The sequence below is a fragment of the Channa argus genome, unplaced genomic scaffold (genome assembly GCF_033026475.1).
Source record: "Channa argus isolate prfri unplaced genomic scaffold, Channa argus male v1.0 Contig032, whole genome shotgun sequence".
In the NCBI taxonomy this organism is placed as follows: Eukaryota; Metazoa; Chordata; class Actinopteri; order Anabantiformes; family Channidae; genus Channa; species Channa argus.
Genome location: NW_027125251.1, coordinates 242,450 through 259,591, shown reverse-complemented (window position 1 = coordinate 259,591; position 17,142 = coordinate 242,450). Strand labels below are relative to the sequence as shown.

The following is a 17,142-nucleotide window of genomic DNA, read 5'->3' as shown; positions in this document are numbered from 1 at the left end:
CTATAACTGTACTGGTCTGTTACGCCCCTGTCCAGGGGGTCAGGGTGCAACATACAAAGACAAATTAGCATGTTCCCTCTCCGATCCCCAAACCAAACTCCAGTATCGAGATGTTCCAACAGAATGATATTTATTTTAAACGAAAGAAAGTGTCAAACAAAACATGACACTACAACTCAGGGCAAACCAAGGCCAACATAATAAACAAAATAAGCCATTTCCCACAGAAAGTGCTAGCTAGCCTGATAGAAATAAACAATCCAAAAGACAGTCGCTAACCCTAACTCCCTAATGTGAAAACAGTCCAAAGAAAATGGCTGTTCACCCCTACAGATTTAATACTATTTACAAAATATACAATTTATAAACAAAACCACGGCATAAAACCTAACAATTCAAAAATGCTAAATAAAGTTTGGAAACCAAGAACAGCAAACAGGTGCTGCTGCCAGAAAGAGCCTCGCTAGCTGTTGGGAACCGTACTTTTAAAACTCCAGGAAGTGTAGGATGGACCAATCAGCTTCCTGTACTGCCCCCCAATCCGGCCAATCAGGCAGGGCACCTATAAGAACAACATATCAAAAACAACACATATGGCCAGGACCGTAACATGGTCTACTAGTAATGAAGCACGATGGTTGACAAACCAATAAAGTAGCAAAACAGCAATGAAAGAACAAAATTTGATGAAAATATAGAACAATTTCTATGAATAAATAGGCAGTAACACCAGCTTGTGCTGCCCGTAAACCCAAGCAAAAAAGCTTACAGCACCTGGTATTCCCAGGCGGTCTTCCTACCAAGTACTAACCAGGCCCGGCTCTATTTGGCTGCCGAGATCGGACGAGATCGGGCGCTTAGAGAGCGGTGTGGCCGTAAGCTGCATTTGACATCATCAACAGCTCTTAAAAACGCTGGAGAAGCAAAATGCATGACACTTGCTAAGAAGAAGATAAATGTGGCAAAGTACAAAGTACTATAACTGTACTGGTCTGTTACGCCCCTGTCCAGGGGGTCAGGGTGCAACATACAAAGATAAATTAACATGTTCCCTCTCCGATCCCCAAACCAAAATCCAGGATCGAGATGTTCCAACAGAATGATATTTATTTTAAACGAAAGAAAGTGTCAAACAAAACATGACACTACAACTCAGGGCGAACCAAGGCCAACATAATAAACAAAATAAGCCATTTCCCACAGAAAGTGCTAGCTAGCCTGATAGAAATAAACAAACCAAAACACAGTCGCTAACCCTAACTCCCTAATGTGAAAACAAGAGAAAACAATCAATAGAAAATGGCTGTTCACCCCTACAGATTTAATACGAATTACAAAATATACAATTTATAAACAAAACCACGGCACAAAACCTAACAATTCAAAAATGCTAAATAAGGTTTGGAAACCAAGAACAGCAAACAGGTGCTGCTGCCAGAAAGAGCCTCGCTAGCTGTTGGGAACCGTACTTTTAAAACTCCAGGAAGTGTAGGATGGACCAATCAGCTTCCTGTACTGCCCCTCAATCCGGCCAATCAGGCAGGGCACCTATAAGAACGAGAAAATAAAAACAACACATATGGCCAGGACCGTAACATGGTCTACTAGTAATGAAGCACGATGGTTGAAAAACCAATAAAGTAGCAAAACAGCAATGAAAGAACAAAATTTGATGAAAATATAGAACAATTTCTATGAATAAATAGGCAGTAACACCAGCTTGTGCTGCCCGTAAACCCAAGCAAAAAAGCTTACAGCACCTGGTATTCCCAGGCGGTCTTCCTACCAAGTACTAACCAGGCCCGGCTCTATTTGGCTGCCGAGATCGGACGAGATCGGGCGCTTAGAGAGCGGTGTGGCCGTAAGCTGCATTTGACATCATCAACAGCTCTTAAAAACGCTGGAGAAGCAGAATGCATGACACTTGCTAAGAAGAAGATAAATGTGGCAAAGTACAAAGTACTATAACTGTACTGGTCTGTTACGCCCCTGTCCAGGGGGTCAGGGTGCAACATACAAAGATAAATTAGCATGTTCCCTCTCCGATCCCCAAACCAAAATCCAGGATCGAGATGTTCCAACAGAATGATATTTATTTTAAACGAAAGAAAGTGTCAAACAAAACATGACACTACAACTCAGGGCGAACCAAGGCCAACATAATAAACAAAATAAGCCATTTCCCACAGAAAGTGCTAGCTAGCCTGATAGAAATAAAAAAACCAAAAGACAGTCGCTAACCCTAACTCCCTAATGTGAAAACAAGAGAAAACAATCAAAAGAAAATGGCTGTTCACCCCTACAGATTTAATACGAATTACAAAATATACAATTTATAAACAAAACCACGGCACAAAACCTAAGAATTCAAAAATGCTAAATAAGGTTTGGAAACCAAGAACAGCAAACAGGTGCTGCTGCCAGAAAGAGCCTCGCTAGCTGTTGGGAACCGTACTTTTAAAACTCCAGGAAGTGTAGGATGGACCAATCAGCTTCCTGTACTGCCCCTCAATCCGGCCAATCAGGCAGGGCACCTATAAGAACGAGAAAATAAAAACAACACATATGGCCAGGACCGTAACATGGTCTACTAGTAATGAAGCACGATGGTTGAAAAACCAATAAAGTAGCAAAACAGTAATGAAAGAACAAAATTTGATGAAAATATAGAACAATTTCTATGAATAAATAGGCAGTAACACCAGCTTGTGCTGCCCGTAAACCCAAGCAAAAAAGCTTACAGCACCTGGTATTCCCAGGCGGTCTTCCTACCAAGTACTAACCAGGCCCGGCTCTATTTGGCTGCCGAGATCGGACGAGATCGGGCGCTTAGAGAGCGGTGTGGCCGTAAGCTGCATTTGACATCATCAACAGCTCTTAAAAACGCTGGAGAAGCAGAATGCATGACACTTGCTAAGAAGAAGATAAATGTGGCAAAGTACAAAGTACTATAACTGTACTGGTCTGTTACGCCCCTGTCCAGGGGGTCAGGGTGCAACATACAAAGATAAATTAGCATGTTCCCTCTCCGATCCCCAAACCAAAATCCAGGATCGAGATGTTCCAACAGAATGATATTTATTTTAAACGAAAGAAAGTGTCAAACAAAACATGACACTACAACTCAGGGCGAACCAAGGCCAACATAATAAACAAAATAAGCCATTTCCCACAGAAAGTGCTAGCTAGCCTGATAGAAATAAACAAACCAAAAGACAGTCGCTAACCCTAACTCCCTAATGTGAAAACAGTCCAAAGAAAATGGCTGTTCACCCCTACAGATTTAATACTATTTACAAAATATACAATTTATAAACAAAACCACGGCACAAAACCTAACAATTCAAAAATGCTAAATAAGGTTTGGAAACCAAGAACAGCAAACAGGTGCTGCTGCCAGAAAGAGCCTCGCTAGCTGTTGGGAACCGTACTTTTAAAACTCCAGGAAGTGTAGGATGGACCAATCAGCTTCCTGTACTGCCCCTCAATCCGGCCAATCAGGCAGGGCACCTATAAGAACAACATATCAAAAACAACACATATGGCCAGGACCGTAACATGGTCTACTAGTAATGAAGCACGATGGTTGACAAACCAATAAAGTAGCAAAACAGTAATGAAAGAACAAAATTTGATGAAAATATAGAACAATTTCTATGAATAAATAGGCAGTAACACCAGCTTGTGCTGCCCGTAAACCCAAGCAAAAAAGCTTACAGCACCTGGTATTCCCACGCGGTCTTCCTACCAAGTACTAACCAGGCCCGGCTCTATTTGGCTGCCGAGATCGGACGAGATCGGGCGCTTAGAGAGCGGTGTGGCCGTAAGCTGCATTTGACATCATCAACAGCTCTTAAAAACGTTGGAGAAGCAGAATGCATGAAACTTGCTAAGACGAAGATAAATGTGGCAAAGTACAAAGTACTATAACTGTACTGGTCTGTTACGCCCCTGTCCAGGGGGTCAGGGTGCAACATACAAAGATAAATTAGCATGTTCCCTCTCCGATCCCCAAACCAAAATCCAGGATCGAGATGTTCCAACAGAATGATATTTATTTTAAACGAAAGAAAGTGTCAAACAAAACATGACACTACAACTCAGGGCGAACCAAGGCCAACATAATAAACAAAATAAGCCATTTCCCACAGAAAGTGCTAGCTAGCCTGATAGAAATAAACAAACCAAAAGACAGTCGCTAACCCTAACTCCCTAATGTGAAAACAAGAGAAAACAATCAAAAGAAAATGGCTGTTCACCCCTACAGATTTAATACGAATTACAAAATATACAATTTATAAACAAAACCACGGCACAAAACCTAAGAATTCAAAAATGCTAAATAAGGTTTGGAAACCAAGAACAGCAAACAGGTGCTGCTGCCAGAAAGAGCCTCGCTAGCTGTTGGAAACCGTACTTTTAAAACTCCAGGAAGTGTAGGATGGACCAATCAGCTTCCTGTATTGCCCCTCAATCCGGCCAATCAGGCAGGGCACCTATAAGAACGAGAAAATAAAAACAACACATATGGCCAGGACCGTAACATGGTCTACTAGTAATGAAGCACGATGGTTGAAAAACCAATAAAGTAGCAAAACAGCAATGAAAGAACAAAATTTGATGAAAATATAGAACAATTTCTATGAATAAATAGGCAGTAACACCAGCTTGTGCTGCCCGTAAACCCAAGCAAAAAAGCTTACAGCACCTGGTATTCCCAGGCGGTCTTCCTACCAAGTACTAACCAGGCCCGGCTCTATTTGGCTGCCGAGATCGGACGAGATCGGGCGCTTAGAGAGCGGTGTGGCCGTAAGCTGCATTTGACATCATCAACAGCTCTTAAAAACGCTGGAGAAGCAGAATGCATGACACTTGCTAAGAAGAAGATAAATGTGGCAAAGTACAAAGTACTATAACTGTACTGGTCTGTTACGCCCCTGTCCAGGGGGTCAGGGTGCAACATACAAAGATAAATTAGCATGTTCCCTCTCCGATCCCCAAACCAAAATCCAGGATCGAGATGTTCCAACAGAATGATATTTATTTTAAACGAAAGAAAGTGTCAAACAAAACATGACACTACAACTCAGGGCGAACCAAGGCCAACATAATAAACAAAATAAGCCATTTCCCACAGAAAGTGCTAGCTAGCCTGATAGAAATAAACAAACCAAAACACAGTCGCTAACCCTAACTCCCTAATGTGAAAACAGTCCAAAGAAAATGGCTGTTCACCCCTACAGATTTAATACTATTTACAAAATATACAATTTATAAACAAAACCACGGCATAAAACCTAACAATTCAAAAATGCTAAATAAAGTTTGGAAACCAAGAACAGCAAACAGGTGCTGCTGCCAGAAAGAGCCACGCTAGCTGTTGGGAACCGTACTTTTAAAACTCCAGGAAGTGTAGGATGGACCAATCAGCTTCCTGTACTGCCCCTCAATCCGGCCAATCAGGCAGGGCACCTATAAGAACAACAAAATAAAAACAACACATATGGCCAGGACCGTAACATGGTCTACTAGTAATGAAGCACGATGGTTGAAAAACCAATAAAGTAGCAAAACAGCAATGAAAGAACAAAATTTGATGAAAATATAGAACAATTTCTATGAATAAATAGGCAGTAACACCAGCTTGTGCTGCCCGTAAACCCAAGCAAAAAAGCTTACAGCACCTGGTATTCCCAGGCGGTCTTCCTACCAAGTACTAACCAGGCCCGGCTCTATTTGGCTGCCGAGATCGGACGAGATCGGGCGCTTAGAGAGCGGTGTGGCCGTAAGCTGCATTTGACATCATCAACAGCTCTTAAAAACGCTGGAGAAGCAGAATGCATGACACTTGCTAAGAAGAAGATAAATGTGGCAAAGTACAAAGTACTATAACTGTACTGGTCTGTTACGCCCCTGTCCAGGGGGTCAGGGTGCAACATACAAAGATAAATTAACATGTTCCCTCTCCGATCCCCAAACCAAAATCCAGGATCGAGATGTTCCAACAGAATGATATTTATTTTAAACGAAAGAAAGTGTCAAACAAAACATGACACTACAACTCAGGGCGAACCAAGGCCAACATAATAAACAAAATAAGCCATTTCCCACAGAAAGTGCTAGCTAGCCTGATAGAAATAAACAAACCAAAACACAGTCGCTAACCCTAACTCCCTAATGTGAAAACAAGAGAAAACAATCAATAGAAAATGGCTGTTCACCCCTACAGATTTAATACGAATTACAAAATATACAATTTATAAACAAAACCACGGCACAAAACCTAACAATTCAAAAATGCTAAATAAGGTTTGGAAACCAAGAACAGCAAACAGGTGCTGCTGCCAGAAAGAGCCTCGCTAGCTGTTGGGAACCGTACTTTTAAAACTCCAGGAAGTGTAGGATGGACCAATCAGCTTCCTGTACTGCCCCTCAATCCGGCCAATCAGGCAGGGCACCTATAAGAACGAGAAAATAAAAACAACACATATGGCCAGGACCGTAACATGGTCTACTAGTAATGAAGCACGATGGTTGAAAAACCAATAAAGTAGCAAAACAGCAATGAAAGAACAAAATTTGATGAAAATATACAACAATTTCTATGAATAAATAGGCAGTAACACCAGCTTGTGCTGCCCGTAAACCCAAGCAAAAAAGCTTACAGCACCTGGTATTCCCAGGCGGTCTTCCTACCAAGTACTAACCAGGCCCGGCTCTATTTGGCTGCCGAGATCGGACGAGATCGGGCGCTTAGAGAGCGGTGTGGCCGTAAGCTGCATTTGACATCATCAACAGCTCTTAAAAACGCTGGAGAAGCAGAATGCATGACACTTGCTAAGAAGAAGATAAATGTGGCAAAGTACAAAGTACTATAACTGTACTGGTCTGTTACGCCCCTGTCCAGGGGGTCAGGGTGCAACATACAAAGATAAATTAGCATGTTCCCTCTCCGATCCCCAAACCAAAATCCAGGATCGAGATGTTCCAACAGAATGATATTTATTTTAAACGAAAGAAAGTGTCAAACAAAACATGACACTACAACTCAGGGCGAACCAAGGCCAACATAATAAACAAAATAAGCCATTTCCCACAGAAAGTGCTAGCTAGCCTGATAGAAATAAACAAACCAAAAGACAGTCGCTAACCCTAACTCCCTAATGTGAAAACAAGAGAAAACAATCAAAAGAAAATGGCTGTTCACCCCTACAGATTTAATACGAATTACAAAATATACAATTTATAAACAAAACCACGGCACAAAACCTAACAATTCAAAAATGCTAAATAAGGTTTGGAAACCAAGAACAGCAAACAGGTGCTGCTGCCAGAAAGAGCCTCGCTAGCTGTTGGGAACCGTACTTTTAAAACTCCAGGAAGTGTAGGATGGACCAATCAGCTTCCTGTACTGCCCCTCAATCCGGCCAATCAGGCAGGGCACCTATAAGAACGAGAAAATAAAAACAACACATATGGCCAGGACCGTAACATGGTCTACTAGTAATGAAGCACGATGGTTGAAAAACCAATAAAGTAGCAAAACAGCAATGAAAGAACAAAATTTGATGAAAATATAGAACAATTTCTATGAATAAATAGGCAGTAACACCAGCTTGTGCTGCCCGTAAACCCAAGCAAAAAAGCTTACAGCACCTGGTATTCCCAGGCGGTCTTCCTACCAAGTACTAACCAGGCCCGGCTCTATTTGGCTGCCGAGATCGGACGAGATCGGGCGCTTAGAGAGCGGTGTGGCCGTAAGCTGCATTTGACATCATCAACAGCTCTTAAAAACGCTGGAGAAGCAGAATGCATGACACTTGCTAAGAAGAAGATAAATGTGGCAAAGTACAAAGTACTATAACTGTACTGGTCTGTTACGCCCCTGTCCAGGGGGTCAGGGTGCAACATACAAAGATAAATTAGCATGTTCCCTCTCCGATCCCCAAACCAAACTCCAGTATCGAGATGTTCCAACAGAATAATATTTATTTTAAACGAAAGAAAGTGTCAAACAAAACATGACACTACAACTCAGGGCAAACCAAGGCCAACATAATAAACAAAATAAGCCATTTCCCACAGAAAGTGCTAGCTAGCCTGATAGAAATAAACAATCCAAAAGACAGTCGCTAACCCTAACTCCCTAATGTGAAAACAAGAGAAAACAATCAAAAGAAAATGGCTGTTCACCCCTACAGATTTAATACGAATTACAAAATATACAATTTATAAACAAAACCACGGCACAAAACCTAACAATTCAAAAATGCTAAATAAGGTTTGGAAACCAAGAACAGCAAACAGGTGCTGCTGCCAGAAAGAGCCTCGCTAGCTGTTGGGAACCGTACTTTTAAAACTCCAGGAAGTGTAGGATGGACCAATCAGCTTCCTGTACTGCCCCCCAATCCGGCCAATCAGGCAGGGCACCTATAAGAACAACAAATCAAAAACAACACATATGGCCAGGACCGTAACATGGTCTACTAGTAATGAAGCACGATGGTTGAAAAACCAATAAAGTAGCAAAACAGCAATGAAAGAACAAAATTTGATGAAAATATAGAACAATTTCTATGAATAAATAGGCAGTAACACCAGCTTGTGCTGCCCGTAAACCCAAGCAAAAAAGCTTACAGCACCTGGTATTCCCAGGCGGTCTTCCTACCAAGTACTAACCAGGCCCGGCTCTATTTGGCTGCCGAGATCGGACGAGATCGGGCGCTTAGAGAGCGGTGTGGCCGTAAGCTGCATTTGACATCATCAACAGCTCTTAAAAACGCTGGAGAAGCAGAATGCATGACACTTGCTAAGAAGAAGATAAATGTGGCAAAGTACAGAGTACTATAACTGTACTGGTCTGTTACGCCCCTGTCCAGGGGGTCAGGGTGCAACATACAAAGATAAATTAGCATGTTCCCTCTCCGATCCCCAAACCAAAATCCAGGATCGAGATGTTCCAACAGAATGATATTTATTTTAAACGAAAGAAAGTGTCAAACAAAACATGACACTACAACTCAGGGCGAACCAAGGCCAACATAATAAACAAAATAAGCCATTTCCCACAGAAAGTGCTAGCTAGCCTGATAGAAATAAACAAACCAAAAGACAGTCGCTAACCCTAACTCCCTAATGTGAAAACAAGAGAAAACAATCAAAAGAAAATGGCTGTTCACCCCTACAGATTTAATACGAATTACAAAATATACAATTTATAAACAAAACCACGGCACAAAACCTAAGAATTCAAAAATGCTAAATAAGGTTTGGAAACCAAGAACAGCAAACAGGTGCTGCTGCCAGAAAGAGCCTCGCTAGCTGTTGGGAACCGTACTTTTAAAACTCCAGGAAGTGTAGGATGGACCAATCAGCTTCCTGTACTGCCCCTCAATCCGGCCAATCAGGCAGGGCACCTATAAGAACGAGAAAATAAAAACAACACATATGGCCAGGACCGTAACATGGTCTACTAGTAATGAAGCACGATGGTTTTAAAAACCAATAAAGTAGCAAAACAGCAATGAAAGAACAAAATTTGATGAAAATATAGAACAATTTCTATGAATAAATTGGCAGTAACACCAGCTTGTGCTGCCCGTAAACCCAAGCAAAAAAGCTTACAGCACCTGGTATTCCCAGGCGGTCTTCCTACCAAGTACTAACCAGGCCCGGCTCTATTTGGCTGCCGAGATCGGACGAGATCGGGCGCTTAGAGAGCGGTGTGGCCGTAAGCTGCATTTGACATCATCAACAGCTCTTAAAAACGCTGGAGAAGCAGAATGCATGACACTTGCTAAGAAGAAGATAAATGTGGCAAAGTACAAAGTACTATAACTGTACTGGTCTGTTACGCCCCTGTCCAGGGGGTCAGGGTGCAACATACAAAGATAAATTAGCATGTTCCCTCTCCGATCCCCAAACCAAAATCCAGGATCGAGATGTTCCAACAGAATGATATTTATTTTAAACGAAAGAAAATGTCAAACAAAACATGACACTACAACTCAGGGCGAACCAAGGCCAACATAATAAACAAAATAAGCCATTTCCCACAGAAAGTGCTAGCTAGCCTGATAGAAATAAACAAACCAAAAGACAGTCGCTAACCCTAACTCCCAAATGTGAAAACAATCCAAAGAAAATGGCAGTTCACCCCTACAGATTTAATACTATTTACAAAATATACAATTTATAAACAAAACCACGGCATAAAACCTAACAATTCAAAAATGCTAAATAAGGTTTGGAAACCAAGAACAGCAAACAGGTGCTGCTGCCAGAAAGAGCCTCGCTAGCTGTTGGGAACCGTACTTTTAAAACTCCAGGAAGTGTAGGATGGACCAATCAGCTTCCTGTACTGCCCCTCAATCCGGCCAATCAGGCAGGGCACCTATAAGAACAACATATCAAAAACAACACATATGGCCAGGACCGTAACATGGTCTACTAGTAATGAAGCACGATGGTTGACAAACCAATAAAGTAGCAAAACAGTAATGAAAGAACAAAATTTGATGAAAATATAGAACAATTTCTATGAATAAATAGGCAGTAACACCAGCTTGTGCTGCCCGTAAACCCAAGCAAAAAAGCTTACAGCACCTGGTATTCCCACGCGGTCTTCCTACCAAGTACTAACCAGGCCCGGCTCTATTTGGCTGCCGAGATCGGACGAGATCGGGCGCTTAGAGAGCGGTGTGGCCGTAAGCTGCATTTGACATCATCAACAGCTCTTAAAAACGTTGGAGAAGCAGAATGCATGAAACTTGCTAAGACGAAGATAAATGTGGCAAAGTACAAAGTACTATAACTGTACTGGTCTGTTACGCCCCTGTCCAGGGGGTCAGGGTGCAACATACAAAGATAAATTAGCATGTTCCCTCTCCGATCCCCAAACCAAAATCCAGGATCGAGATGTTCCAACAGAATGATATTTATTTTAAACGAAAGAAAGTGTCAAACAAAACATGACACTACAACTCAGGGCGAACCAAGGCCAACATAATAAACAAAATAAGCCATTTCCCACAGAAAGTGCTAGCTAGCCTGATAGAAATAAACAAACCAAAAGACAGTCGCTAACCCTAACTCCCAAATGTGAAAACAATCCAAAGAAAATGGCAGTTCACCCCTACAGATTTAATACTATTTACAAAATATACAATTTATAAACAAAACCACGGCATAAAACCTAACAATTCAAAAATGCTAAATAAAGTTTGGAAACCAAGAACAGCAAACAGGTGCTGCTGCCAGAAAGAGCCTCGCTAGCTGTTGGGAACCGTACTTTTAAAACTCCAGGAAGTGTAGGATGGACCAATCAGCTTCCTGTACTGCCCCCCAATCCGGCCAATCAGGCAGGGCACCTATAAGAACAACAAAATAAAAACAACACATATGGCCAGGACCTTAACATGGTCTACTAGTAATGAAGCACGATGGTTGACAAACCAATAAAGTAGCAAAACAGCAATGAAAGAACAAAATTTGATGAAAATATAGAACAATTTCTATGAATAAATAGGCAGTAACACCAGCTTGTGCTGCCCGTAAACCCAAGCAAAAAAGCTTACAGCACCTGGTATTCCCAGGTGGTCTTCCTACCAAGTACTAACCAGGCCCGGCTCTATTTGGCTGCCGAGATCGGACGAGATCGGGCGCTTAGAGAGCGGTGTGGCCGTAAGCTGCATTTGACATCATCAACAGCTCTTAAAAACGCTGGAGAAGCAGAATGCATGACACTTGCTAAGAAGAAGATAAATGTGACAAAGTACAAAGTACTATAACTGTACTGGTCTGTTACGCCCCTGTCCAGGGGGTCAGGGTGCAACATACAAAGATAAATTAGCATGTTCCCTCTCCGATCCCCAAACCAAAATCCAGGATCGAGATGTTCCAACAGAATGATATTTATTTTAAACGAAAGAAAATGTCAAACAAAACATGACACTACAACTCAGGGCGAACCAAGGCCAACATAATAAACAAAATAAGCCATTTCCCACAGAAAGTGCTAGCTAGCCTGATAGAAATAAACAAACCAAAAGACAGTCGCTAACCCTAACTCCCTAATGTGAAAACAGTCCAAAGAAAATGGCTGTTCACCCCTACAGATTTAATACTATTTACAAAATATACAATTTATAAACAAAACCACGGCACAAAACCTAACAATTCAAAAAGGCTAAATAAGGTTTGGAAACCAAGAACAGCAAACAGGTGCTGCTGCCAGAAAGAGCCTCGCTAGCTGTTGGGAACCGTACTTTTAAAACTCCAGGAAGTGTAGGATGGACCAATCAGCTTCCTGTACTGCCCCTCAATCCGGCCAATCAGGCAGGGCACCTATAAGAACAACATATCAAAAACAACACATATGGCCAGGACCGTAACATGGTCTACTAGTAATGAAGCACGATGGTTGACAAACCAATAAAGTAGCAAAACAGTAATGAAAGAACAAAATTTGATGAAAATATAGAACAATTTCTATGAATAAATAGGCAGTAACACCAGCTTGTGCTGCCCGTAAACCCAAGCAAAAAAGCTTACAGCACCTGGTATTCCCACGCGGTCTTCCTACCAAGTACTAACCAGGCCCGGCTCTATTTGGCTGCCGAGATCGGACGAGATCGGGCGCTTAGAGAGCGGTGTGGCCGTAAGCTGCATTTGACATCATCAACAGCTCTTAAAAACGTTGGAGAAGCAGAATGCATGAAACTTGCTAAGACGAAGATAAATGTGGCAAAGTACAAAGTACTATAACTGTACTGGTCTGTTACGCCCCTGTCCAGGGGGTCAGGGTGCAACATACAAAGATAAATTAGCATGTTCCCTCTCCGATCCCCAAACCAAAATCCAGGATCGAGATGTTCCAACAGAATGATATTTATTTTAAACGAAAGAAAGTGTCAAACAAAACATGACACTACAACTCAGGGCGAACCAAGGCCAACATAATAAACAAAATAAGCCATTTCCCACAGAAAGTGCTAGCTAGCCTGATAGAAATAAACAAACCAAAAGACAGTCGCTAACCCTAACTCCCAAATGTGAAAACAATCCAAAGAAAATGGCAGTTCACCCCTACAGATTTAATACTATTTACAAAATATACAATTTATAAACAAAACCACGGCATAAAACCTAACAATTCAAAAATGCTAAATAAAGTTTGGAAACCAAGAACAGCAAACAGGTGCTGCTGCCAGAAAGAGCCTCGCTAGCTGTTGGGAACCGTACTTTTAAAACTCCAGGAAGTGTAGGATGGACCAATCAGCTTCCTGTACTGCCCCCCAATCCGGCCAATCAGGCAGGGCACCTATAAGAACAACAAAATAAAAACAACACATATGGCCAGGACCTTAACATGGTCTACTAGTAATGAAGCACGATGGTTGACAAACCAATAAAGTAGCAAAACAGCAATGAAAGAACAAAATTTGATGAAAATATAGAACAATTTCTATGAATAAATAGGCAGTAACACCAGCTTGTGCTGCCCGTAAACCCAAGCAAAAAAGCTTACAGCACCTGGTATTCCCAGGTGGTCTTCCTACCAAGTACTAACCAGGCCCGGCTCTATTTGGCTGCCGAGATCGGACGAGATCGGGCGCTTAGAGAGCGGTGTGGCCGTAAGCTGCATTTGACATCATCAACAGCTCTTAAAAACGCTGGAGAAGCAGAATGCATGACACTTGCTAAGAAGAAGATAAATGTGGCAAAGTACAAAGTACTATAACTGTACTGGTCTGTTACGCCCCTGTCCAGGGGGTCAGGGTGCAACATACAAAGATAAATTAGCATGTTCCCTCTCCGATCCCCAAACCAAAATCCAGGATCGAGATGTTCCAACAGAATGATATTTATTTTAAACGAAAGAAAATGTCAAACAAAACATGACACTACAACTCAGGGCGAACCAAGGCCAACATAATAAACAAAATAAGCCATTTCCCACAGAAAGTGCTAGCTAGCCTGATAGAAATAAACAAACCAAAAGACAGTCGCTAACCCTAACTCCCTAATGTGAAAACAGTCCAAAGAAAATGGCTGTTCACCCCTACAGATTTAATACTATTTACAAAATATACAATTTATAAACAAAACCACGGCACAAAACCTAACAATTCAAAAATGCTAAATAAGGTTTGGAAACCAAGAACAGCAAACAGGTGCTGCTGCCAGAAAGAGCCTCGCTAGCTGTTGGGAACCGTACTTTTAAAACTCCAGGAAGTGTAGGATGGACCAATCAGCTTCCTGTACTGCCCCTCAATCCGGCCAATCAGGCAGGGCACCTATAAGAACAACATATCAAAAACAACACATATGGCCAGGACCGTAACATGGTCTACTAGTAATGAAGCACGATGGTTGACAAACCAATAAAGTAGCAAAACAGTAATGAAAGAACAAAATTTGATGAAAATATAGAACAATTTCTATGAATAAATAGGCAGTAACACCAGCTTGTGCCCGTAAACCCAAGCAAAAAAGCTTACAGCACCTGGTATTCCCACGCGGTCTTCCTACCAAGTACTAACCAGGCCCGGCTCTATTTGGCTGCCGAGATCGGACGAGATCGGGCGCTTAGAGAGCGGTGTGGCCGTAAGCTGCATTTGACATCATCAACAGCTCTTAAAAACGTTGGAGAAGCAGAATGCATGAAACTTGCTAAGACGAAGATAAATGTGGCAAAGTACAAAGTACTATAACTGTACTGGTCTGTTACGCCCCTGTCCAGGGGGTCAGGGTGCAACATACAAAGATAAATTAGCATGTTCCCTCTCCGATCCCCAAACCAAAATCCAGGATCGAGATGTTCCAACAGAATGATATTTATTTTAAACGAAAGAAAGTGTCAAACAAAACATGACACTACAACTCAGGGCGAACCAAGGCCAACATAATAAACAAAATAAGCCATTTCCCACAGAAAGTGCTAGCTAGCCTGATAGAAATAAACAAACCAAAACACAGTCGCTAACCCTAACTCCCTAATGTGAAAACAAGAGAAAACAATCAAAAGAAAATGGCTGTTCACCCCTACAGATTTAATACGAATTACAAAATATACAATTTATAAAAAAAACCACGGCACAAAACCTAACAATTCAAAAATGCTAAATAAGGTTTGGAAACCAAGAACAGCAAACAGGTGTTGCTGCCAGAAAGAGCCTCGCTAGCTGTTGGGAACCGTACTTTTAAAACTCCAGGAAGTGTAGGATGGACCAATCAGCTTCCTGTACTGCCCCCCAACCCGGCCAATCAGGCAGGGCACCTATAAGAACAACAAAATAAAAACAACACATATGGCCAGGACCGTAACATGGTCTACTAGTAATGAAGCACGATGGTTGACAAACCAATAAAGTAGCAAAACAGCAATGAAAGAACAAAATTTGATAAAAATATAGAACAATTTCTATGAATAAATAGGCAGTAACACCAGCTTGTGCTGCCCGTAAACCCAAGCAAAAAAGCTTACAGCACCTGGTATTCCCAGGCGGTCTTCCTACCAAGTACTAACCAGGCCCGGCTCTATTTGGCTGCCGAGATCGGACGAGATCGGGCGCTTAGAGAGCGGTGTGGCCGTAAGCTGCATTTGACATCATCAACAGCTCTTAAAATCGCTGGAGAAGCAGAATGCATGACACTTGCTAAGAAGAAGATAAATGTGGCAAAGTACAAAGTACTATAACTGTACTGGTCTGTTATGCCCCTGTCCAGGGGGTCAGGGTGCAACATACAAAGATAAATTAGCATGTTCCCTCTCCGATCCCCAAACCAAAATCCAGGATCGAGATGTTCCAACAGAATGATATTTATTTTAAACGAAAGAAAGTGTCAAACAAAACATGACACTACAACTCAGGGCGAACCAAGGCCAACATAATAAACAAAATAAGCCATTTCCCACAGAAAGTGCTAGCTAGCCTGATAGAAATAAACAAACCAAAAGACAGTCGCTAACCCTAACTCCCAAATGTGAAAACAATCCAAAGAAAATGGCAGTTCACCCCTACAGATTTAATACTATTTACAAAATATACAATTTATAAACAAAACCACGGCATAAAACCTAACAATTCAAAAATGCTAAATAAAGTTTGGAAACCAAGAACAGCAAACAGGTGCTGCTGCCAAAAAGAGCCTCGCTAGCTGTTGGGAACCGTACTTTTAAAACTCCAGGAAGTGTAGGATGGACCAATCAGCTTCCTGTACTGCCCCCCAATCCGGCCAATCAGGCAGGGCACATATAAGAACAAGAAAATAAAAACAACACATATGGCCAGGACCGTAACATGGTCTACTAGTAATGAAGCACGATGGTTGACAAACCAATAAAGTAGCAAAACAGTAATGAAAGAACAAAATTTGATGAAAATATAGAACAATTTCTATGAATAAATAGGCAGTAACACCAGCTTGTGCTGCCCGTAAACCCAAGCAAAAAAGCTTACAGCACCTGGTATTCCCACGCGGTCTTCCTACCAAGTACTAACCAGGCCCGGCTCTATTTGGCTGCCGAGATCGGACGAGATCGGGCGCTTAGAGAGCGGTGTGGCCGTAAGCTGCATTTGACATCATCAACAGCTCTTAAAAACGTTGGAGAAGCAGAATGCATGAAACTTGCTAAGACGAAGATAAATGTGGCAAAGTACAAAGTACTATAACTGTACTGGTCTGTTACGCCCCTGTCCAGGGGGTCAGGGTGCAACATACAAAGATAAATTAGCATGTTCCCTCTCCGATCCCCAAACCAAAATCCAGGATCGAGATGTTCCAACAGAATGATATTTATTTTAAACGAAAGAAAGTGTCAAACAAAACATGACACTACAACTCAGGGCGAACCAAGGCCAACATAATAAACAAAATAAGCCATTTCCCACAGAAAGTGCTAGCTAGCCTGATAGAAATAAACAAACCAAAAGACAGTCGCTAACCCTAACTCCCTAATGTGAAAACAAGAGAAAACAATCAAAAGAAAATGGCTGTTCACCCCTACAGATTTAATACGAATTACAAAATATACAATTTATAAACAAAACCACGGCACAAAACCTAACAATTCAAAAATGCTAAATAAGGTTTGGAAACCAAGAACAGCAAACAGGTGCTGCTGCCAGAAAGAGCCTC

The 17,142-nt window shown here is 41.7% G+C and overlaps 17 pseudogenes; all 17 read right to left on the bottom strand.

Moving 5' to 3' along the window:
- Positions 1–762: 762 nt before the first annotated feature.
- On the bottom strand, positions 763–881 carry LOC137116746 (5S ribosomal RNA; annotated as a pseudogene).
- An 867-nt stretch (positions 882–1,748) lies between these two features.
- LOC137116745 (5S ribosomal RNA) lies at positions 1,749–1,867 on the bottom strand (annotated as a pseudogene).
- Positions 1,868–2,734: 867 nt separating this feature from the next.
- On the bottom strand, positions 2,735–2,853 carry LOC137116744 (5S ribosomal RNA; annotated as a pseudogene).
- An 857-nt stretch (positions 2,854–3,710) lies between these two features.
- Positions 3,711–3,829, bottom strand: LOC137116866 (5S ribosomal RNA; annotated as a pseudogene).
- An 867-nt stretch (positions 3,830–4,696) lies between these two features.
- On the bottom strand, positions 4,697–4,815 carry LOC137116743 (5S ribosomal RNA; annotated as a pseudogene).
- Positions 4,816–5,672: 857 nt separating this feature from the next.
- On the bottom strand, positions 5,673–5,791 carry LOC137116741 (5S ribosomal RNA; annotated as a pseudogene).
- An 867-nt stretch (positions 5,792–6,658) lies between these two features.
- Positions 6,659–6,777, bottom strand: LOC137116740 (5S ribosomal RNA; annotated as a pseudogene).
- An 867-nt stretch (positions 6,778–7,644) lies between these two features.
- Positions 7,645–7,763, bottom strand: LOC137116739 (5S ribosomal RNA; annotated as a pseudogene).
- Positions 7,764–8,630: 867 nt separating this feature from the next.
- LOC137116738 (5S ribosomal RNA) lies at positions 8,631–8,749 on the bottom strand (annotated as a pseudogene).
- Positions 8,750–9,617: 868 nt separating this feature from the next.
- On the bottom strand, positions 9,618–9,736 carry LOC137116737 (5S ribosomal RNA; annotated as a pseudogene).
- Positions 9,737–10,593: 857 nt separating this feature from the next.
- LOC137116865 (5S ribosomal RNA) lies at positions 10,594–10,712 on the bottom strand (annotated as a pseudogene).
- An 857-nt stretch (positions 10,713–11,569) lies between these two features.
- On the bottom strand, positions 11,570–11,688 carry LOC137116811 (5S ribosomal RNA; annotated as a pseudogene).
- Positions 11,689–12,545: 857 nt separating this feature from the next.
- Positions 12,546–12,664, bottom strand: LOC137116864 (5S ribosomal RNA; annotated as a pseudogene).
- Positions 12,665–13,521: 857 nt separating this feature from the next.
- On the bottom strand, positions 13,522–13,640 carry LOC137116799 (5S ribosomal RNA; annotated as a pseudogene).
- Positions 13,641–14,494: 854 nt separating this feature from the next.
- LOC137116863 (5S ribosomal RNA) lies at positions 14,495–14,613 on the bottom strand (annotated as a pseudogene).
- An 867-nt stretch (positions 14,614–15,480) lies between these two features.
- Positions 15,481–15,599, bottom strand: LOC137116736 (5S ribosomal RNA; annotated as a pseudogene).
- Positions 15,600–16,456: 857 nt separating this feature from the next.
- LOC137116862 (5S ribosomal RNA) lies at positions 16,457–16,575 on the bottom strand (annotated as a pseudogene).
- Between the last annotated feature and the right edge of the window lie 567 nt (positions 16,576–17,142).